Source organism: Oncorhynchus keta, chromosome 11, assembly GCF_023373465.1.
Source record: "Oncorhynchus keta strain PuntledgeMale-10-30-2019 chromosome 11, Oket_V2, whole genome shotgun sequence".
Classification (NCBI taxonomy): domain Eukaryota; kingdom Metazoa; phylum Chordata; class Actinopteri; order Salmoniformes; family Salmonidae; genus Oncorhynchus; species Oncorhynchus keta.
This window is the reverse complement of record NC_068431.1, coordinates 34,932,061-34,956,246: the sequence shown is the minus strand read 5'-3', so window position 1 is coordinate 34,956,246 and position 24,186 is coordinate 34,932,061. Positions and strand designations below refer to the sequence as shown.

General features: G+C 42.2%; 1 long non-coding RNA gene across 4 annotated transcripts in view; it reads left to right on the top strand.

The window, feature by feature from the left end:
• LOC118390110 (uncharacterized) overlaps positions 1-17,774 on the top strand; it is a 31,833-nt gene extending 14,059 nt beyond the window's left edge. For all 4 annotated transcript variants that reach the window (XR_004826912.2, XR_004826909.2, XR_008060504.1 and 1 more), the window contains 2 exons: positions 16,878-17,086; positions 17,580-17,774. This is a non-coding gene — a long non-coding RNA (uncharacterized LOC118390110). The remainder of the gene's footprint in view (positions 1-16,877; positions 17,087-17,579) is intronic.
• Positions 17,775-24,186: the final 6,412 nt, after the last annotated feature.

Sequence of the window (24,186 nt, the reverse complement as noted above, 5' to 3'; positions counted from 1 at the left end):
AAACCCTCCCCTAATCCGGACGACGCCGGGCCAATTGTGCGCCTCCTGATGGGTCTCCTGGTCGCGGCCGGCTGCGACACAGCCCGGGATCAAACCTGCATCTGTAGTGACGCCTCTAGCACTGTGATGCAGTACCTTAGTCCGCTGCGCCACTCGGGAGGCCCCCTACTTTTAGACTTTTACTCAAGTAGTATTTTACTGGGTGACTTTCACTTTTACGTGAGTAATTTTCTATTAAGGTATCTTTACTTTTACTCAAGTATGACAATTGGGTACTTTTTCCACCACTGGAAATCGTTCAATTGAAATAAATTAATTGAATTTCACATGACTAGAAATACAGATATGCATCTGTTGGTCACAGCTACCTTTAAAAAAAAAGTAGGGACGTCGATCAGAAAACCAGTCAGTATCTGGTGTGACCACCATTTGTCTAAGGCAGCGCGACATATCTCTTTCACATAGAGTTGATCAGGCTGTTGATTGTGGCCTGTGGAATGTTGTACCACTCCTTGTCAATGGCTGTGCGAAGTTGCTGAATATTGGCAGGAACTGGAACACGCTGTCGATCCAGAGCATCCCAGACATGCTCAATGGGTGACATGTCTGGTGAGTATGCAGGCCAAGGAAGAACTGGGACATTTTCAGCGTCCATGAATTGTGTACAGATCCTTGCAATATGGGATAATGCATTATCATGCTGAAACATGAGGTGATGAGGCGGATGAATGGCACGACAATGGGCCTCAGGATCTCGTCATGGTATCTCTGTGAATTCAAATTGCCATCGATAAAATCCAATTGTGTTCATTGACAATAGCTTATACCTGCCCATACCATAACCCCACCGCCACCTTGGGGCACCCGATGCCATACGCGTGGTCAGTGTCTGTGAGGACGGTTGGACGTACTGCCAAATTCTCTAAAACAAAATTGGAGGTGGCTTATGGTAGATAAATGAAAATGAAATTCTCTGGCAACAGCTCTTGTGGACATTGCTGCAGTTAGCATGCCAATTGCACACTCCCTCAAAACTTGAGACCTCTGTGGCATTGTGTTGTTTGACAAAACTGCACATTTTAGAGTGTCTGTTTATTGTCCCCAGCACAAGGTGCACCTGGGTAAGACCATGCTGTTTAATCAGCTTCTTGATATGCCACACATTTCAGGTGGATGGATTATCTTGGCAAAGGAGAAATGCTCACTACAAACTTTTTTTGGGTGTGGACAATTTCTGGGATTTTTTATTTCAGCTCATGAACCATGGGACCAACACTTTACATGTTGCATTTATGTTTTTGTTCAGTGTACATACATGTACATGCAAATTCAGTTGATTCATGCTTTTGACTGAGTGAGAGCCCTTTTAACAAGGTAATTTTTCTGCTGGTCCTGCCCTCAGTAAACACTATAGAGACCTTGATAAAATGAAAACATGAAGGATTGTAGCCTGACACTGTTGTTACTAGCCAGACAGGCAGCTACTAGCCAACTACAAATCCCCCCGTTCATACAGCAGCAGCTTGTGATTTGGTGAAGTCTCTGTAATGCTGCTAGTATTTTTCCCCAAGGCGAGATATCCCCTTAATGTGATCCGTTTAGTGGCAAATGAATAACCATAACACATCCATGGTAGACGGGTGTCCCATTGATCTGTCTGGAATCAGTCAGCCCCCCCTCCCCCTTTCTTCTCGGTCTACTGCTGCATCAGCCACTCTCCCCTATCGATACGCTCTTGCCCCTTGACCCCTGGGACAGATCAATGGTATTGATCGAGAAGGGCAAGGGCAGGGTCCGCTGACTGGCCCCACCAAACCCCCCGTCCGTCCGTCAGCTAGTGTGACAAGACATGATCGTCATTAATGTCCCGCTGGCTGGCTGGGCCCCCCTTCCCCCACACACGCATCCCTGTCCCCCCAGTTACCTGCTCACCACTAATGGTGCTGCCTGTCTGCCTGCTTGTCTGCCTGTATGTCTGCCTGTATGTCTGCCTTTATGTATGCCTGTATGTCTGCCTGTATGTATGCTAGGCGTCCTTTGTTTGGATACTTGTCTGATTGACACTCGCCTGCAGCTTTGTAAGACACTGTTATCTGAATTCAGGCTTATCGTTAAATGGGTGGACGTGGTGTAATAGCATTTTGATAGTTTATATTGGTTCTCAAGTCATTATGTGCACTGCCTTCCTGTTAGTTTTTTTGTGTTCTTTGAGACTACAGTATTTCTGGGGTGTAAATCATAATACTTCTGTCATGACAATGTTCTCTTTTATGTTAGTAGTGCATCATAGAGGTTTGAGGAGATGTACTTACTCTACCTTCCTGATACTTACATTCCTTCTTCCTTTAGATTTTTACTGGAGACAAGGGTCATTAATGTTTATGACATTGTACACATGTTCCGTTTCCACGAATACCACGACCAACTGTGGTATTCCAAGATTTGCTACACAGTCTAGCCTAGAGAAATGGAGAGGGTGGGAGTATAGAGGAGGAGAAGTGGGGGGGGAGAGGAGGGTCAATGCGTGTCGTCTAGTCGTGTGCGTGTGTTGGGGGGGGTAGCTCTGCACTGATGGGAGTGTCACAGGGATTGTGTGTGTGTGTGTGTGTGTGTGTGTGTGTGTGTGTGTGTGTGTGTGTGTGTGTGTGTGTGTGTGTGTGTGTGTGTGTGTGTGTGTGTGTGTGTGTGTGTGTGTGTGTGTGTGTGTGTGGCGGGGCGGTGGTAGCTCCAGACATTGCAGTGACACTGCTGTAATGGAGCTGATTGATCACCAGTCCTGTTGTACAGACTGCCGCCTCCTCTCCCTTTCCTCTCTCCCTCGCTCCCACCTCCCCTCTCTCATACACAATAACTAGGGATGGGGGTTTGAAATAATTTTACTATTCGGAATAGTATCATGAATTTTGGTAGGATATTCAGATATTAGAAATACATGTGTTTATAATTTTTTTTACTTACATTTTTAACCTGAGCACTGCTGCACGAGGTACAGACTGGCACTTTATTGTTACAGCTGCAGCACGGGCCGAGAGAGATGGGAGCGAGCAGACTATAGCTAGCAAGGCTAATTGACGCCACATGCTGCGCATTCCCCCCAACCCAATTCAGATAAAACTACAGCCTACCTGTTTGTTGCTCTTTGTTGCCTACTCCGTCAAATTTCAAGAGGAAGATAATGTAATAATACCATTTTTTTTTTTTACTGTTGCCGTTCTAGGTCTTGATGTTGTTTTGAGCTAAAATACACATTTCTGTGTGTGGACCGCCAGAGTGATTTATCTGAAGGATCTCTGCATTGCAGCAAAGCTGAGACTTGGGGGTTTCGCAGTGTGAATTCAGGGCTCCAGGCATAAGTTACATAAGCGGTCGCCGACAAAAATATATCAATACAATTTGAAACTCTTACTGTTGAGAGTTATAATAGTATAATACACAAGGTGCAATTTCAATATTTGGTTGTGCATCAGAAGTTTTATATTGTTATATGTCACTCACTGACAGTCACTTAATTAGCCATGTCAGCTAACAATGTTTAGATTGGTAAATTAGTCTAGCCAGTTATCTAGTCATCATGGCCAAATACCGACAAGGCACATAGGGCACGTGCCCAGTGGCCCTGACCTCCAGGGGGCCCACATTGATTTTGTTAGTCACTCTCACTCAGGTATCATCAACATGGCATAAGTCATAGCAAAATGTGTAGAATTTTTAGGTGCAAGATGCTTTAAAACTGGAAAAAAATCTCTCCACCCCATGGCAAAATGAATAGAATTTCAGGAAATGTGCTTTAAAACAGCTAAAATAAGTAGAATTGTATTTTTGTGTTATAAAATTGCAACATATTCTTTCTTCCCCATGGCAAAATGGGTAGAATTGCAGGAAAAAACGTTTACATTTTCATTTCTCTCCAAGAGGGGGGCCACTAAAAATGTTTGCCCTCTTGGTGGGGAGGCCCCCCATCCAAATCTCGCTTAGGGCCCCTAAAAAGGCTAGCACATAATCAATCAATGATAAAATTTGCAGTCCCCCTTCTCTGTCGCACAGGGTCGCGACCCTAATCCATCTGGGGTGTTGAGGGTGATAGGTCAGGGGCTCTGAGATTAGGACAAGCCGTCAAGGTCAGATCTCACTCAGATAGAGAAAAAAGAACCCATCGTCTGTTCTCTTTGTTTTGCTCTGTCTTATGACTTAGTTCCATTTGCTGTGCCTCATAACAACACTTTAGTGTTCATTGTATTCTACCAAGCGATGACAGACTGTATTTAAATAACCTCAACTTAAATAAAGGTAATTTCATTCATCATCTTATCCTATAATGTGTAAGCTGTGTAAGGTCTGTGGTATTTATTCTACCTTGGGATGAGGAGGACAGTGAATCTCAAAGGCTGTGTATAGCAGGAGCTGGACATAAAGAAGTAGTCAGCCTATGTGAGACTATACAGTATGTCTAACTGATGGGATGGTTTTGCTAAAGGTCCTGCTTTGTTAACTGCAGTGCTGTAGTGTGGATGTTGTGTGAAATCTTAAGGGGATAGATAGACGTGCTGCTAGAAAGAGAGAAACTAGATAGAATACTTCAGGTTAGGTTTAGCCACTTCACTCCGAAACCTGTCCAAGCAGAAAATCTCACAAACAGCCCTGCCCTGTGATTTCTGTGTCATTTAGTACTTTTAAGCTGTTATGCTATTCTTTGTCTGGTCTGACTGGTGAAATACAGTGCTGTTGGACTGCGTCGTCTGTCTATGTGCACGCTTCAATGCTTCGGTCACAATATTGTGAAAGTGTCAGTGTTTGTGATTGTGTCTGTGTTCAGTGTTGGTGTCTGTGTCATTCTGTTTGCACTCTGTCTTTCTGTACCTATATGTTGTGTGTAGGGAGACTGTGACAGTGTCTGTCTCTGGTATGTTATTTGTGTCAGTTTGCTTGTTGTTTGTGTTTTGTCTACGACTGTGTCTGTGTTGTGTGTCAACATGTCTGTGTTGGATATGTACTCTGAGTTGTGTGTCAACATCTCTGTGTTGGATATGTACTCTGAGTTGTGTGTCAACATGTCTGTGTTGGATATGTACTCTGAGTTGTGTGTCAACATCTCTGTGTTGGATATGTACTCTGAGTTGTGTGTCAACATGTCTGTGTTGGATATGTACTCTGAGTTGTGTGTCAACATCTCTGTGTTGGATATGTACTCTGAGTTGTGTGTCAACATGTCTGTGTTGGATATGTACTCTGAGTTGTGTGTCAACATCTCTGTGTTGGATATGTACTCTGAGTTGTGTGTCAACATCTCTGTGTTGGATATGTACTCTGAGTTGTGTGTCAACATGTCTGTGTTGGATATGTACTCTGAGTTGTGTGTCAACATCTCTGTGTTGGATATGTACTCTGAGTTGTGTGTCAACATCTCTGTGTTGGATATGTACTCTGAGTTGTGTGTCAACATCTCTGTGTTGGATATGTACTCTGAGTTGTGTGTCAACATGTCTGTGTTGGATATGTACTCTGAGTTGTGTGTCAACATGTCTGTGTTGGATATGTACTCTGAGTTGTGTGTCAACATCTCTGTGTTGGATATGTACTCTGAGTTGTGTGTCAACATCTCTGTGTTGGATATGTACTCTGAGTTGTGTGTCAACATCTCTGTGTTGCATATGTACACTGAGTTGTGTCAACATGTCTGTGTTGGATATGTACTCTGAGTTGTGTGTCAGTATGTTTGTGTCTCTAGTGTAACAGCATGAGCCACTACAGGGCGTCCTCCTCCTTGGCCAACCCACCAGGCGGCTGGCGGGTTGCAGTGTGTTCGTGCTCCTTAGGAAAGAGAAGGAATTGATCAGCAGAATGGGTGGAACGTGTGCGTCGGCAGAGGCTGTATGGAGGGAGTGAGAGAGAGGGAGGGCTGTCGCTGCAGACTCCCATTGCCGTAGTGTAGTACCACACTCTAGGCGAGTGAACAGCCACAGACAGGAGTCACAGACAGCCAGATGAGCAGACAGGTAGAGACCTGGGGATGGGGAGAAGAGGAGGGGTGATGGGAATAGGAGTTGGCCAGTGTTTTGGGAGACAAAATGTTTTGGCATCACCGTTTTCTCCCGATGGCCCTGTTGCCACCGTGGTGTTAGTCTTGGACCTGCGTGGAAAAAAACAGGATAGATGACAGTGTCACGATGCGGCTGAGATCCTGGAGCCTAAGGCGGAGGTGGGGGGTGATGAGATGGAGCTGATGATGCAAGCGGTGAGGGAGGGGGAGGAGAGGCGTCCCACCTCACTGACCTGCGTCTGGCTCAGTCACCGTGGTCTCAGCGTCTCCCGTTCTGCTTTTCCTTTGCTTTTCTGCTGTTTTTTTTTTATCCTTTTCTTCCTCATCCTCCACTCAAAGATGGATGACAAAGGCAGTCGGCACAGAGACGGAGGATTGTGCGAGGCAACAAAGACAGCACTTGCGTTTCCGGAAGCTTCCGCTTTGCTCTGTGTTCCCCTGAGTGAGGCATCTATCGATCTAATTATTAGTGGGAGGAGTTATGGGGGTATAGTGTACAAATTACATTTGGTTGCAATGTGGTGCGTTGTTAAGATAATTGAGAGGGCAGTTTGCTTTCTTTCATGAAAATGATGATTGTGTGTCTCTGGTTACCACAGCCTGTGACTACTCTGTGTGTGTCTGAACTCTGTCTGTGATGAGAGGACTGAAGATGACTGAATGTGGCTTCTCTCGCTTGGCACTGTGGCGGTGACAACTTATTTCTGTACCTTGCAGAGCTCGCCGCCATGGCAGTGGGTGCAAGGGGGGGACAGTTAACATTAGAGAAAGCAGTTTGGGGGGGTACGCGTTGCTGTCTGTAGGAGGGAGTGGGGGGAAGCACTGTGAGAGCTCTGCACGAAGCAACTTTATTTCAATTTTATTTTACCCTGATTAGTATCGGTTTTTACCTGCCACTTCCGCAAAGCGGGTCAGCCAAGAGTGGCGGTGTCGTGTAAAGATATATTTTCTTATTATTTCATTTCTGACTGAGGTTATCCACAGAGTGTGTGTGTGTGTGTGTGGGGGGGGGTCTCTGGTCACCCCAGTGGTGGAACACCTCAGACTGGGGTTGTCAGGCAGCTCTTCTCCCTGGCGGTGGTGTGGTGGTAAGCAGCGGTTAGTGCATGCAAGGTTTCGGAAGGGTCCTGTGCAGTGGCCAGCACTGGGTCCAGCCATCCCGAGAGGGAGATGTAGACTGATGATCTGCCTGTATGTCGACACTCAGAGGACAAAGAGGCGAGATGGCTGCCTGGCTAGGGGGGCTTTCCTCTGCCAGCACAAAGGCTAGTTAGCACAGAGCACAGCATAGCAGGGAATGCTGGCTTGCCTGTCTATGGCTAGCTCTGGCTTCTGCGCTGCGACAGGAGAAATTAAGGTCTGACCATCTCCAGCAAGCTCTCTCTTTTTTTGCCCTCTTCATTTTCTCTCATGTCATTCATCTTTGTCTCTGCCATTATGTTCTTGTTTTGCTGTGGTGTTACCGTTTACTGTGTTTGTGGCGTGGCGTGTATTCTGGTAGGTCTATGTCTATGCCCATCTTTGTGTGCTGAGCCATCAGCTCATCTCTAACTCCAGCTCTCTGAAACGAAGGGATAACTAATCTGCAGTGAAGGAGGGGAAAAGGGGGACATTTTTTCTCCTGCTTCGTCCACAGAGGACGACTGTTGTTTGACAGCCAGTCGGCACATTACCCAAGCGGTCAGACTGGACCGGACACTGGGCAGACAGACACGCGGAGGTGGTTTTGGGTCAGGATGGAGAGGGAGGCACCTCGGGGTGGTGGTAGTGAGAGATAGAGTAGGGGTGCCATGCTGCTCACCCCCACGTCCGGCCGACTGGTTGACTGACTGAATGTGTGCGGCTCCTCAGTGCCGGGACCCTGTTGTACTTCTCCTGCTCCCTGAGACCCTAACTTGTGAGCTCTCTCGATGAAAAATCACGGGTTAGGCTCTTGGGACGCGGGCGGAGGGCACAAGCGACTACAGTGGCAAACCCAATGTGCCTGCCAAAGGTGGAGTCGGGACGGAACAGCTGCTGACATCAATGTTACACGCATCAGGATATATGGGGAAAGGGAGGAATGGGAAGACAGGGAGAGATAGAGGGGATGAGGAAGGGGGACCGAAAGAGAGCATTGTTGGTAGTGGTATGAAAACGTGTAGTTGATTTTTGATGGACTTTACTATCGAGTTATCCCTCACTCACATCCCTGTGTTCAATGTATGATCATCCATACATGGCAAAGAATAGAGGTAGATATTATACTATGCATACCTGTGTGGCTTAGCAAATGTAAAGACAATGGTTGATAACAAAGGTGTGTTTTATCCATAGCGTCGAGGAATCATCAAGGCCAACATATGTAATTCAACACACTGCCCGTCGGTCGATCCATTCTATCACGGTACTCGGCCAAGATGTCGCATTGAACTGGTTTTCTCCATCTTGCTTGTGTGAATAACAGTCAAACTGCTATGGACAAACATGTACCTCCATGAAGCGCACGTTTGGGATTTGCTTTTCCATGTATGTTTCCATATGAAATTGTTGCCGTAAATGTAAGATCCAACATTTCTTCAAGACACCACACCCCATCCTCGACTAGCAAACCAACTAGATGGCATGACAAAGTCAATATTTTTTTATCAGCATCAAATCAGATACACATTGCATCTACAGTACCTACTTTATTTATTCACACCAATGTTGCTTGGGCCAGTTTGAAACTTGGTATTTTACTGTTACACTACCCTGCTTCAAATATGGTGGCATCATACAGCAGGCACACATCTCAAGTCATTCCATACAGCAGGCACACCTCATATCAAGTCATTCAATACAGCAGGCACACCTCATATCAAATCATTCAATACAGCAGGCACACCTCATATCAAATAATTTGATACAGCAGGCACACCTCATATCAAATCATTCAATACAGCAGGCACACCTCATATCAAATCATTCAATACAGCAGGCACACCTCATATCAAATAATTCGATACAGCAGGCACACCTCATATCAAATCATTCAATACAGCAGGCACACCTCATATCAAATCATTCAATACAGCAGGCACACCTCATATCAAGTCATTCAATACAGCAGGCACACCTCATATCAAATCATTCAATACAGCAGGCACACCTCATATCAAATCATTCAATACAGCAGGCACACCTCATATCAAATCATTCAATACAGCAGGCACACCTCATATCAAATCATTCAATACAGCAGGCACACCTCATATCAAATCATTCAATACAGCAGGCACACCTCATATCATTCAATAGTCAATCATTTCTCAATCTTTTTACTACATTTTATTGATTTAATCTTATTCATGGATACTTGTGAATATTACATTTTCCCAGAAAAATGCCAAACTTTCATTTGATCAGTTAAGCAGTGATAGCACTAAATGCACTTAAGCATTAATTCCGTATTTTAATAAGTGTGTGTGTGTATGTATATATCTTAAAGTTAATATTTCAATTATGTATGAAGGAATCTGAAAGCATACTTTAATTTCAGCATCCCAATAACTGCTTTATCATTTAAATCTAAATGGATGCAAAAAACTTCCCCTGAAGACACAATTATATTTTAATGACCTCAACCCAGCAAATCTGAAGTTAGGAATAACAATTACTCTTCTATTGCAAACATTTGTTTTCATTAATTACTCCACTATATTTGCACTGTAAATTATACACTATATGGAATTATAGTACATATTTGTTCTGCACAGAAACATGTTTTACCTATGTAAATAGTTTACCATATGGTTTTCCAAATTGGTTATATTTATTTACATACATTTTACATAGAGATCTACAAGATGTGTGGAAACTAGGTGATGTTCAGGCAGTTTAATATGTGGTGCTTAAATATTTGTCATGTTTCAAACATGTGTAAATGCTTCTTAAAAACCTTATATAATCTCAAATTATCGACTTCAATATAATAAAGTCCAGGCCCCAAGTTTCTCTGAAATCCATCTTACTTCAGGGAGACTGAGAAGATTTCAGATAGGATGTCAAATGGGAACACATGATTTGTTGTTATACAAAATCAATCTGAACTTTTGACCAAGACAATACCATTACAAACCCATACAAATTCACCATGATCTGACTGTTAGAAATTCACCATCACAGCCTCATTTTTAAACTTTCTGCTTTTCTCAAGGCAGCTAGCTTTTTTGTAAAAAAAAACAACGAATTTCTGCTCAATGACCCACATTAGAAATGCAGTTTCAAAACAATAGATTTTCTCCCTATGCCCCCCCTCCCCCCGCCCCCTCTCTTTCTTTCTCTTTTCTCTCTCTCTCTTACTAATTATGTTTTGTCCTATCTATTCCCCTTTTGGTGTTCATAGTGAACAATGCCGATGCCAACTAATCAGTCTGTGTCTGTGCCACAGAGCCCCCAGCACTAGCTGAAAGAGTGAGTGCCATGCCCCAATGAATACCAAGCAGCCAGGCACGGTGCGGCGAGCTCCCAGCAGTCAGACACCGCGCAGCGAGTGTAGTGCTGGTGCCCACAAAACAGTCAGACAGTTTTATTAGGATGTGTCTGACACGCAGCAAAGTCTGGCAGTCAGGGAGGCAGCTCGCGCTCGCAGGAAGCCCGCTGATAAAATGGTCAATGCATCAATGCATTTCGCTACACTCGCAATAACATCTGCTAACCATGTGTATGTGACCAATAAAATTTGATTTGATTTGATGCAGTGCTAGACTGCTAGCTCCCCTAAAACGAACAAAGCAGGCTGGCTGCTCTGCTCAGCCCATATCGTCATCTGAAGGAAGCAATAAATATTACTTTCACATCATCTCAGCAACCCTCGGGCTTTAGCCTCTAACACTGTTCAATACGGAATAGCCTAGACAAACTATTTTACAATGAGAAACTGGTCCAAATTATATGGATTTATTTTGCATTGAAATGCAGTAAAGTAGCCTACGTGGCTGAGTCTGGAGGGAAAATACTATACAATATGGAGAGAATCCCGAAATAGTGTAAAAGAGAATTCTGGATATTACTTTTGTGAATTATAACTTTGGTTCTCTTCTTCCTGTGTTGAGTGGATTCTACAACATGAGAGGAGGAATAGACAGACACATTGCAATAAATGAATAGCTCAAACATGTCAGGTTTCGGAGATGTAGTGTAAAATCCATGTAAATTGAGGGGCAATTCACAATTCAAACCATTAACTCTCCCTCCCTCTTCTAAAGGGTGTGTTGATATGGTAAAGGTTGATGAACTCTGATAGAAAACTGTTTGTATAGTCTGCAGAAAGAAAATGAACAAAGATAAAAGACATTGAAAATAAGCAAGGAAAAACAGTGCCTACCAATAAAAAAAACAGACTAATCTTGTGGACCTTTATTTGTATTATTACACATCGGCAACAAATCATCAATTGTTTTCTAATATTTATTTCAATAATTTATGCCAAAAAATGCGATATCCTAATGAATTCATTTCTAACAAAGACCGACAAGGTACAGTAGGACAGATGCTATTACTATGATCTGCCTCTTGTCTGAAGCTGGTTTTGACTTTATATCATGAGATTATATCTTGAACCACTGTGGAGGTGGGTCCTCAGGTTAAAGACATAGTAAGAGATAAACATACTGTCTTGTCATTTCCCCCATTGATCATCAGCAACAGTAGTTCTATATTTCATTATTACGTCATGTATCAAAATCCCCTCTTGCCATTTTGCCATATAGAGTAATTAAACCATATTACATTTTGGCTATATGGATTGGAATTGGATGTAATAGGAGAAAAATATTTGTGCATTCAGTGTGACATTTTATACAGCATTCAGACTCTGTGGCTCAGAAAAAAATGTGCTTGATTGATACTGCAATCAGCTGTGGATTAACCCAGGCTCCAGATGATTCTAGATTAAAGTCCATTCGCCAACGGACCCGGGGTGTGTAAAGATTGCATTCAATTCTAAAGAGGTGTGTGTGCGTGCATCCGCACGCCCGCCAGATGGGCCGGACCATCGTTTAATGGTGGCGGGCTGGTTGAAATTGACAAAATCATAAAAATATATGCAATGCCTTGGGAAAGTATTCACACCACTTGACTTATTCCACATTTTGTTGTGTTACAGCCTGAATTCAACATTTATGAAATAAACTACACACAATTCCCCAAAATGACAAAGTGAAAACATGTTTTTAGAAATGTTTGCCTTATTTATTGAAAATTAAATTATTCACACCATTGAGTCAATACATGTTAGAACCACCTTTGGCGGCGATTACAGCTGTGAGTCTTTCTGGGTACGTCTCTAAGAGCTTTGCAAACATGGATTGTACAATATTTCTTTATTATTTTCAAAATTCTTCAAGCCTTGTCAAATTGGTTGTTGATCATTGCTAGCCAACCATTTTCAAGTTTTGCTATATATTTTCAAAGCAGATTTATGTCAAAACTGTAACTCGGCCACTCAGGAACATTCACTGTCTTCTTGGCAAGCAACTCCAATGTAGATTTTGCCTTGTGTTTTAGGTTATTGTCCTGCTGAAAGGGGAATTCACCTCCCAGTGTCTGGTGGAAAGCAGACCGAACCAGATTTTCCTCTAGGATTTTGCCTGTGCTTAGCACCATTCTGTTTACTTTTTATCCTGAAAAACTCCCCAGTCCTTAATGACTACAAGCATATCCATAACATGATGCAGCCACAACTATGCTTGACAAAATGGAGAGGGGTACTCAGTAGTGTGTTGTATTGGATTTGCCCCAAACATAACACTTTGTATTCACAACAAAAAGTTCATTTCTTTGCCACATTTTTTGCAGCATTGCTTTAGTGCATTGTTGCATACAGGATGCATGTTGTGGAATATTTTTTATTCTGTACAGGCTTCCTTCTTTTCACTCAGTTAGAAAAAAGAAAAACTTTTGACTGGTACTGTATACATTTAATTTTATTTATTATTTCTACTAATTCTCAAACAAAAAAAGCTCTGCGTTGTTGGGAAAGGCCCCTAAGTAAGCATTTCACTGTTAGTCTGCAGTGTTTGTTTATGAAATGACAAATACATTTGTTGAGATTTTCAAATTGCATAGGCAGGACTTTCCAGCCTTCAGTGGCTATCTCCCGCTTATTATATTCGCTGAAAGGCCTGTCACTTCTTGACGTAAATATATTCGCAGCCACTTAAACTTGTCCCGGCATCATTCTTTGAAAAAATACGGAAGGTTGTATTTTGAATTCAATAGAAGAAAACAGAGGGCGAGAGAGACTGCCAGTTCCTCAACTTAAGTTCCTTAACCTCGATCTAAGTAGCATGATAATAAAAAATCTCCATCAAACCTCGTTAATTTAAACTAGGGATTATCAGGGCTGCGTCTCAATCCACCACATTCGCTTATGGCAGCTTTCCGCATCTGCGGTGGAAGGTGGCCGAGCTACAGTTGTATTTGTCAGACCTTGAGACGTCCCGAAAATCGGTGTTTTCACGAAAATGTCTGTAGCATCCGAATGGTTAGGCCTACAAACTATTATGACCACTCTATGGAACACGATGGTGTTCTCCCTTTTCCTGTACGACCCCCACAAGTGTCATGTAACTCGTCTGAAGGAAACCCATACAAACAAATTGAAATATGGAGGTAGTTTTGTGTAATCTAAAATAAGGGGTTAAATGTGTCCAATATATATATATATATATATATATATATATATATATATATATATATATATATATATATACGGCATATCCTAGATATAGGACAGCCACTTCAAAACCTTATTCCTTATTTTATTATTTATTTTTTGACTCTTTTTTTCAATTTATGAACGTGTTATTCAGTGTGTTTCTATGGGCTATTGTAGTAAAGGCCAAATTCAATATTTAATCAAACAATGTTTTTTATTTTTTACTTTTATAGCTAAAGTGGTCCTAAATTCTAAATCAAATAGCTAGATGATCCATGGTATGACCATCTTAAAATCATTCCGTATGTTAGCTTTGTACTTTATAAATGTTTTGAGTGACCAGTGTAATTTCTCACAAAAATATGAGCATGCCATTGGACATTCCTGATGCACCTGGTAAAAAGAACAAGCACACAACCAACATAAGATGTTTCTGGAAATATATATACATGTGTGAATAACTAGCTTACTAACATTTAGCAATGTGGTAGTAAAGATTAATAAATGGTGAGCAAATGGTTTGTAAAATGCCTTAGAAATACCTTGTAAATGAGTTTATTATGGACACTTAAAATAGAGTGTTAACCTAGGATGTTGCTCGGCCCAGCACAGGCAGTGTGGTCCCCGGGTCTTCTGGTCCCAGTGATGCTCGTCTTAGAACATTGTATTTGTCTTAAACATGAGCTGGTTAAAAAAGGAGGAACATGTTTCATGGGTCACTGGTACAGTAAAAGTTGAGATGCTGTACTATAGTTAGCTATGTTATGTGTCAGTAGCATTACTGCCTTTGTGTGTAAGTCACGGTGATGTGGGCTGGTGTGGCTGAAATGCCAGGGCAGATTTGTCCGTGTGTGTGTGTGTGTGTGATGCTCAGCGCTTCCCATTTGTGTGTGATAAAATGTAATAAGGGCAGATTAAAGGCCGGCTCGCACATTTCAAATGGACAGAGTTGACACAGAAATTTGATGGATTTAAAGGGATTTTTTAGTTTTGTTTTCTACCATTGATTGTCAGGCATTGTTGTGCCTTGTGCGTTGCAGCTCAGCAGATCTCTTATCTCAGGTAGATGGGGGAGCAGCAGGTGTGTGAGAGATCGTGGGGGGCTGACTATGTCTGTGTTTCCAGACACTGCGGCAGAAGGCCAGACAGTCACCTGAAAACACACAAATGGCAACTTTCGTTCCCCGAAAAAGCCATTCAAATTCAAATGTCATTTTATATTTTAATCTAATTTTGGGGAATGTAGTGCTTTAGACCAGGGCTTCCCAACCCTCTCCTGCCTCCCAGACGTTTCACATTTTGGTTTTAACACTTAACTGGCACAACGTGATTCAATTATTCAACTAATCATTAATCCTTTGACTAATTGAATCAGGTTTGCCAGTTTAGGGTTAAAACAAAAAATAAGGAGATGGTTCGGAAACCCTGATTTAGACAATATACGTGCAGCACTTTACACCAGTGTTTCCCATACTCATACCTCGGACCTCCAAGAGGTGCACATATTGGAATTTTCCCTAGCACTACACAGATTATTCAAATAACTCATTATCAATCTTAGTCCTGGGGCAAAAAAACTAAATGTTGCAATACAACCATGGCACCAAAATATACAGGACCAAGTTTTCCCTTTCATGCTCCGGGCAGCAATGCCCAGGGATACACTTCACTGCAGTAAGTTGAACAGTGGAAGGACAGTATCTACCTCTTCCTGACCTGAGACATCGTTTCAACCATAGGTATGGGGATGGAGTATAGAGACACTGATGTCTGGACAGTGCATGACCATTAGCATGTCCACTGGTATGCACTTTGTGTGTGCCTAAGTATGTGTGTGTGTTTGTATGTGTACTGCATGTGTGAGTGCATGTCTATGTGCGTGTCATGTGCATTCTATCTGTGTACGTGCATTCTAACGGCCTATGATGGTGTTCTAGCTGAGTACTACTCCCTCCCTCTTCCACCCCCTCTCCATTCCCCCATTCCTCCCTCCCTCCTCCCCACATCCACGGTTACCTCCCGTCTCACTCTGATCTGCAAATCACTTATTCGTAGTCGTTGCCACGGAAACGTGGTATCTTGCTGCCAGCTTGCTGGAGTTATTGAACCGCAACTGCCTGGGATAATTAGGATCTGTCTTGCAGGTTGGGTTTCAACTGGCTGGGACTTGAATGTGACCTACAGCTGGCCTGGCTGTGTCGCCACAGGCAAATGCTTTTAACCCATTGGTTGGTTGGCCAACAGCTACTTGGACCAATTAATGAATGTATCTTTTACCTGGCAAGGACATGCCCAGTCAGAGACTGTAGACCTAGTCACAGAGACTGCACACAGACCTGCACAAACACATTTACACACACACTCAAATACTGCATACTGGCTCCCTTGTGTCACTGCTGAAAGCGATCATGACAGAGGAAATTCTTTGTGTGTCCTCGAGTGCACTGCACTGCCCAACCAATGCATAGGTGGTCACATGGACCCAATCTGTGTAGTCATATTTCACACTGAGTGGTTATGATGTGAATTACTATGCCTGGACGTTGTGACTCAGATATATGCATTCCCAGAATGGTCCTGTAATGTTTCTCCTCTAATCATTGTTAACATGATTAACATCCTTTTTCCCTTGTAATTTTATGCTCTCACTAATTACCCCCAACCCCACCCCTTCTCTCTATGTGTCTGCTCACACACAGGTAAGACCAAATCACAGTCACTGTAACACTGGGGTCTGCCATTTGCCATCTCCAAATCTGTTACATTTGGAGAAATGAATCTCTGTGTTTTCATTTAAGTTTTTCCTGTTTTGGTACACATGGCGTATTGGCTCGCCATGAGTCAGTAGAAATGTCAGGCGTGCTGGCTGCTTCTCTAACTGACAGACAGATAGCCTGGAGCTGGGTAATTAGCCAGAGTCGTTTGGGGCAAGCTGGTAGCACTGCTCTGCAGATCTAGATTCCCACTGTGCAGAGGGAGACACCATACAACCTTTCAGTCTGTCCTGTCCCACTGTAGTCACTTAAAACACTGGTGTATGTCCCTCCCCCTTTTTGTCTCTCTCCCTCTTTCTATTTTTTCTCATTTCTCTTTTTCCATCTGCCTCTATTTCCCTCTCACTCTCTTTTTCTCTCTCTGCCTCCCTCTCGCTTTCCCCAGACCGAAGAGGAGGAGGTAGCGGAGGTGTAGGGGAGGGGGTGGCAGAAGGGAGGCTGTTCCTCAGACGACGCAGAGCGCTCTCTTCTCGTCTCCCCTCATCATTGGTATGCAGTGACTGTTCCCCAGGCGACAGGGCCACTGGGTTGGGGCTAAACTGACTGCAGGAGAGTCAGGTCTACAAAGTAAATGAGAGGAGAGCAAGACAGCAGGTAAGGGTAATGAGAACAGGCAGAGAGAGGGAGGGAGGAGGACAAGAGAAAGGCGGAAGGGAAGCTAGATGTCCCAAGGGGCTTTGGGGGTGAGGCACCGCCTGACCCCTCACACTCCGTACACTGTCCAGGCCCACACACATACACACACACATATTAATGCTTAAACTCCCGACCAGATACCATTATGTTTAAGTGCACATCATGTATCCAAAAAACAATAACATATCAGTTAGGCTAATGGTTTTTTTTGCAAGAGCTTTTATGACTATATAGTGATAATGTAATGTTTCTTGAGATGCGTGCATATGATTTCCTCAAATATTAGTATTTTATTATGTTATTCCATAAAACATGAATCTTTAAAAATATATTTGAATATATTTGTAAGGAAAGCAAATGATGGAATGCAAATAGTGTAAAATGTCATTACAAATTTTAAAAAATGTGAAAATAAACTGATGAATATTACACGTCTGTCTTTTATTTCTAGGGATCCCTACAGCCTACAGGATAAGTTAAACCCAGGTGATATATAAGAAACCCCACATAGTGTTGTAACAATTTGATTTCCACTTCTCTAGTAAAGTTTTTATTCCCTACTCATGTATTGGTTGAGTAGGCATTGGTTGGTGGAGGTGAATTAGCAACAAATATCCTAGGTTCATATATATATATATATATATATATATATAGCCAGACTGTGCTTGGGGAGCACTGGGGCCATACTGCATATATCATCCATCATTGGCCCAGGGGCTGCTGGTAAGGCAGCAGACAGCTCCTCGGCATTGACGACGGGAGCTGCATCCTAATTCTCCAACTCGGATCGCTCGGAACACTCACTCTCTACGCTCCTCCCCCGCCACCCAGGACGGAAAATCGTTAACCCTGCAATCTGGGAACAAAGCACAGAGCTTAGCCAGTCCACCAGAGCCTGCTGCTAGCGTCATCTCTATTACTCCTCATATTTAACAATGTCTTAGATCACACACTCAATGAGAATTGTGTTGTTACTGAGGTGAAAGATAAGAATTTTAAAATCAGTAAACATGTGAAGCCATGGTCATAAACGTTCTTTAGATGGATAATTATTATACTGTATTGCATAAGTAATAAACTTCCAATTGTTAATAACATGCATATAGTCCAGATGTTCAAAGATACTCATAAGACGCTATTCAGCAATTTAGGGCCCTCTTTATACAAAGTTGTACAGTTAATTTGCCTTGGTATAGTATTCCTATACATGCAAGACAAGGGCCTTCTATGTATTACAAGACAAACCTATGTTTACATTTATAGGCTACACACTTCAATGTGTCATGAACATGTCACATCGTGAGGTAACCAATTAATCAAATCATTCATGAATAACATGAAATCTCAAAATGTATCCTACTGTAAAAGTTCTGAAGCAGTTTGTTATAATTCATCTACCTCACAAAGTATGCGTGTAACATTAATGACATTATACAGTTCTTGTTCTTCAGGCTGTTGATACATTTTTATGAATAATTGTTTAATTTCTTTGATAAACATTTTCCATTTGAATTCTCCTCCCTGGCTCTCCACTGAGGATGGTGGACTCTTTAATTCCTTTGCTCGTGGTGGGTGAGAGAGAGTTAACAGAGCACTTCTGCAGTCTGTTTTTCTATCGCTGGAAAATCAGTTGAACCACAGCTCTGAAATGTTGTTCTGAACTCAAAAGACCCTCCTGAACTAGCAGGCTGGGGAATAAAATCCTGCTCCACACAAAGGCCACTTTGATTTCTGATGAGTAAAACAAACACCCTGCTTGTACATGTTATCAGAATCTGCTGACTGTTCTCTTATAGTTTTGCCCCCAAGGGATCTCACATAAAAAAACAAGACATCAACCGCATATGGCCAAACACAAGCTTCTCACTGTTAGGAAAGGGGGATGCCTAGCCAGTTGTACAACTGAATGCCTTCAACTGAAATGTGTCTTCCGCATTTAACCCAACCCCTCTGAATCAGAGAGGTGCGGGGGGCAAATTACACTTGAAAAAGACATTTTACTCAACCAAAGCAAACAACTGTCAGAGGGATAAGTGTGTGTGTGTGTGCGTGCGTGCTCACAAGCAAACACATTCGAAGTACGTTAACAGTACCAACACCTGGTCTATTCATAGACTTCAACTGCAATGTTGTATGAACATTTTACCTTTGACTTTGCATATCATAATTCAATGGAGTTCATGTTGACAATTCATATTGAAACTATATTTTAAACCCCCAGGACTACTGCGCCCCACATATTTGGTCCCTGGGATCATCAACTAAAGACAATTACTATTTAAAGAGCTATAAACACACACAATTGGAGAAATAGGCTTTATCAAACAAAGACCTTCATGTGCCTCATTTGCACCAAAGCCATAGACACAGAGCCTTTAGATTCATTGTTATTTTGCAGAAGAAAAGAAACTGCAACTCAGCTCACATAACAAGGCTTGCCACGCACCACAGCCAGGCTTGTATATGTGTGAGTGTATTTGATGTACTCTTGCCATGCACTGTGAGCAGCAGCTTGTAGGAGCAGAATAGTTGGATATACAGATGTCTCCGTCCTTCACAGGCTCACAAGTTCTACTGTACACCCAGTCTGTGCTACTGGAGACAAGACACAACAGCAGTACTGTACACACAATATCAGACAGAGACATACTGTAGGGTTCAGAGCAGATGCTTACTGTAGGCTATAGCAGTGTTTTGTTATACCAAGCGCTTGTGCTGGAGAGACTGGATGTAGATTGATATATATGACGATGCATTGAAGTGCTTTTTGGTGATGCCTTGACACATCATGGTTCATGTTCTGAACAAAAGGCCCAAGCCTAATTCCCTTAAAGACAACCTATGGTGATAGATGCATTAATGGATAAGGGGGTATAAATAGCAGGGAAATGGGTTAGTGGACAGAGGGTTAATTCACTGTTGAAAATATATCAGGCTAATAACTTCGGAAATTAGAAAGTTGGGATCTTCCAAATTTGTAGTGATCAATACAGTAGTGTTTTGGTGCAGTGCGCTATGTAGAATGTTCCCTCTTAAAAAGAGCTCTGGCGCCATCTTCTACAAATTAAGTACACTGCACTCTGTTTTGACCAACTATTGGCATTTGAATACCACACAATGGACACAATTACCTGATCAATGTTCTTTTTGTAATCTTTTTTAAATATTTTTTACAAATTGTATATAACCCCAAATATATAAGACGAGCATTAATTAATTTAACCTTTATTTATACAGGCTAATCTCATTGAGAAGTATATGCCTACAGTGTTAGGAAAGGGCAGTTTGGATTATTTTGTTTAGACATTGTACAATTCTTTTACAAGAGTTTTGCTATTTCATGATACATTTATGTCACAGATAGAGGATCTTAGGTCTTTGCACCTGTGCCATTATGGAGTCTGTGACAGTAGTACATTTTCTTCTTAGTTTGTGTTTTAAAAATGCATAATATTCAAGTCAAGTCATATTGGTGATGTACCTCCAACTGCAGTGCTGGAGTCCTGAAATAAATAGATGTTTATTTATTGTGGCCACTAGATGGCAGTGATCTAGCTTAAAGCCATTTACTAACCATAGGCAACCAAATTTGAATAAGACAATGCTCTGATAATAAACTGATCGCTCCCGACCCTTAGGAATCCCAACCCAGTTAACTACTTTAAAATGGTGGAAGCCCTCAATGTCGATGCTAAAACGGTTTATATCCACCTACAGTCCTCTATCTAACTCTATAGTTTATGCACATCTCTACCATGGAATCTGCTATTTTGTTATTTACCTGGTAACTAATTATATAATTATATCTGATTGGCCAGCACTTTAATTGTATGGTACAATTCCCGACTACTTTGTGGATTAACCATGCATTCATAACCAAGTGGGAATGTGGTATTTACCACATATGTTTGTGAAAAATTCAATCGCACGCCCCTCGAACTGGTAATTAATTACTGGTGGGGAAACTCGTCTATCATCCCTGGGCTCCGAATTCTCCCACACGGTGACCTCTGACATTAACTGCCATCGAAATTACATCAATAACAGCATTTTTTTCAGCAGTTAAATGCAACAATAAAACATTTATACAAAGCAATCTATTAATATTTTTATTGAACACTATAATTTGTTTGCAAGCCTGATTGCAATAGTTTTAGTTTATGGTTGATGAAGCTTGTTTGGCAATAGCAATTCAACATTTCTCAAAAGCATGTGAATACATCCAACTCATTTATACTACTTCACAACTGGAAATTATACCTTTCCACATGGATATGAATGCAGCATAATTTAAAGAAAACGCAATCAAATACCTTATTTACATAAGTATTCAGACCCTTTGCTATTGAGCTCAGGTGCCTCCTGTTTCCTTTGATTATCCTTGAGATGTTTCTATATCTTGATTCGAGTCCACCTGTGGTAAATTCAAATGATTGGACATGATTTGGAAAGGCACACGCCTATCTATATAAGGTCCCACAGTTGACAGTGCATGTCAGAGGAAAAACCAAGGCATGAGGTCTAAGGAATTGTCCATAGAGCTCTGAGACTGGATTGTGTCGAGGGGCAGATCTGGGGAAGGGTACCAAAACAATTCTTCACCATTGACGGTCCCCAAGAACACAGTGGCCTCGAGCATTCTTTTACAGGTAGGCCATCAGTGTAAATAAGAATTTGTTCTTAACTGACTTGCCTTGTGAAATAAAAGTTACATGTCAAATAAAATCTTTGGAACCGCCAAGACTTCCTAGAGCTGGCCACCCGGACAAACTAAGCAAACGGGGGAGAAGGGCCTTGGTCAGGGAGGTGACCAAGAACCCAATGGTCTCTGTGGCAGAGCTCTAGACTTCCTCTGTGGAGATGAGAGTTCCTCTGTGAGAGTTTCCCATGTCTGGAACACATTGCCATCAGACACATAACTGCACCACATATCACACTTTCACAAAATGCTTGAAGACATGGCTAAAGGTCAATCAGATTTGTGAACATGGTCCCTAGCTTTGTGTTTTGCCGCTTTCCATGTCTGGTGTCTGTAGCTTGTGAGGTGTGGAAACACTTTGTTGCTTTTATGAATTTTGTCTTGCTGCTTTTTGTTCTATGTTGCTGTCTGTATGCTACGTCTTGCTTGTCCTATGTTGCTCTGTCTGTATGCTATGTCTTGCTTGTCCTATGTTGCTCTGTCTGTATGCTATGTCTTGCTTGTCCTATGTTGCTCTGTCTGTATGCTATGTCTTGCTTGTCCTATGTAGCTATTTTCAACTCCAGAGACTGCAGTTGAAAATCAGCTGGCTGGCTAAAACCGGCACTTTTACTGAAACGTCGAATAATGTGCACTGTCCCTGTAAAAATAAAATAAACTCAAACCTTCTAGAAGGACAACCATCTCTGCAGCACTCCACCAATTAGGCCTCTATGGTAGTGGCCAGACTGAAGCCACTCCTCAGTAAAAGGCACATGACAGCCCACTAGGAGTTTGCCAAAAGGCACCTAAAGACTCTCAGACCATGAGAAACAAGATTCTCTGGTTTGATGGCCTGAATGACAAAAGTCACGTCTGGAGAAAACCTGGCACCATTCCTACAGTGAAGCATGGTGGTGGCCGCATCATGTTGTGGGGATGTTTTCAGCAGCAGGGACTGGGAGACTAGTCAGGATCGACGCAAATGTGAACGGAGCAAAGTACAGAGAGATCCTTGATGAAACCTGCACCAGAGCGCTCAGGACCTCAGACAGGGGCAAAGGTTCACCTCCCAACAAGACAACAACAATAAGCACACTGCCAAGACAACGCAGGAGTGGCTTTAGGACAAGTCTCTGAATGTCCTTGTTTGCCTCAGTCAAAGCCCGGATTTGAACCCGATAAAACATCTCTGGAGAGACCCTAAAATAGCTGTGCAGAAACGCTCCCCGTCCAACCTGACAGAGCTTGAGAGGATCTGCAGAGAAGAATGGGAGAAACTCCCCCAATACAGTTGTGCCAAGCTTGTAGCGTCATAACCAAGAAGACTTGAGGCTGTAATCGCTGCCAAAGTTGCTTCAACAAAGTACCAAGTAAATACTTAATACTTATGTAAATGTAATATTTCAGAACACTGTGAGAATGGCTCATGTTCTGAAATATGTTACTGTACATTTCAGAAGTGCTGAACAAATAGTTATATTGACTATATCCGTTCTAGCTCGCTCATTAATGTCTTAATCTAAATTACGGTTCGCCTCTAATCCGCTCGTCGTCCCCTTATGCCATAGTTTGTACATCTCAATTGTCAGTAGAAACCACGCAAGTCAGCCATGTCAGCTATGTTTTTTTTAAGGCAGTAAATGAAGCTGAATGAACTATTTCGCTGCCAGACAAGGCTCCGCTGATGGCCAGGTGTAACAGTGGTAAGGATTCACTCCGTGGTGCTGAAAAGAAAGCTATGCTGTTGGGACAGCTTTATGTAGGACCTAACAGTTTGTGGGCACCGATTGTCACTGTTATAGTGCAATTAATGTATTGTTTAGTGTTGTGTAGAGGCTTTGGTGGCATGCATCTAAAAAAAAATGTTTAGTTTGCCCCACCAAGATTTACATGCCTAAATCACCACTGGGTAGAAGGAAATTAATCCACAAATATAATTTGACATATTATAAATGACTTTTCATTCATTTGATTATAATATTGAAGGCCATTCAAAAACAGTGTGAGACATGATCCAGGAAGTAAACAGGACTTTCATACCGTATTGATACAGGACGTTTGTCTAATTGTGTTCTATGTGGTTTGACCTTTTAAGACGTAAAATAAGTAGTTACATACTAATAGTTATCCTTGTCCAGTCAGTTCTTGCCCCTTCTAGAAAGTAATCAATCCACCTGTACAAGGACCCTCAATTTCATGGATGGTAGCTACACTTCCAAGGCTACTCCTTTTGGCTAGCCCACCCTCTGGTTCGGATCTTCCAGATGACACATGTTGGAGAAAGAGATGGACGTTTGGACTGTATGGACTGATCTGGGACACAAGTCCCTTTGATATACCTTTTAAAGTATTGCATGTAATGGTATCACAAGAACTG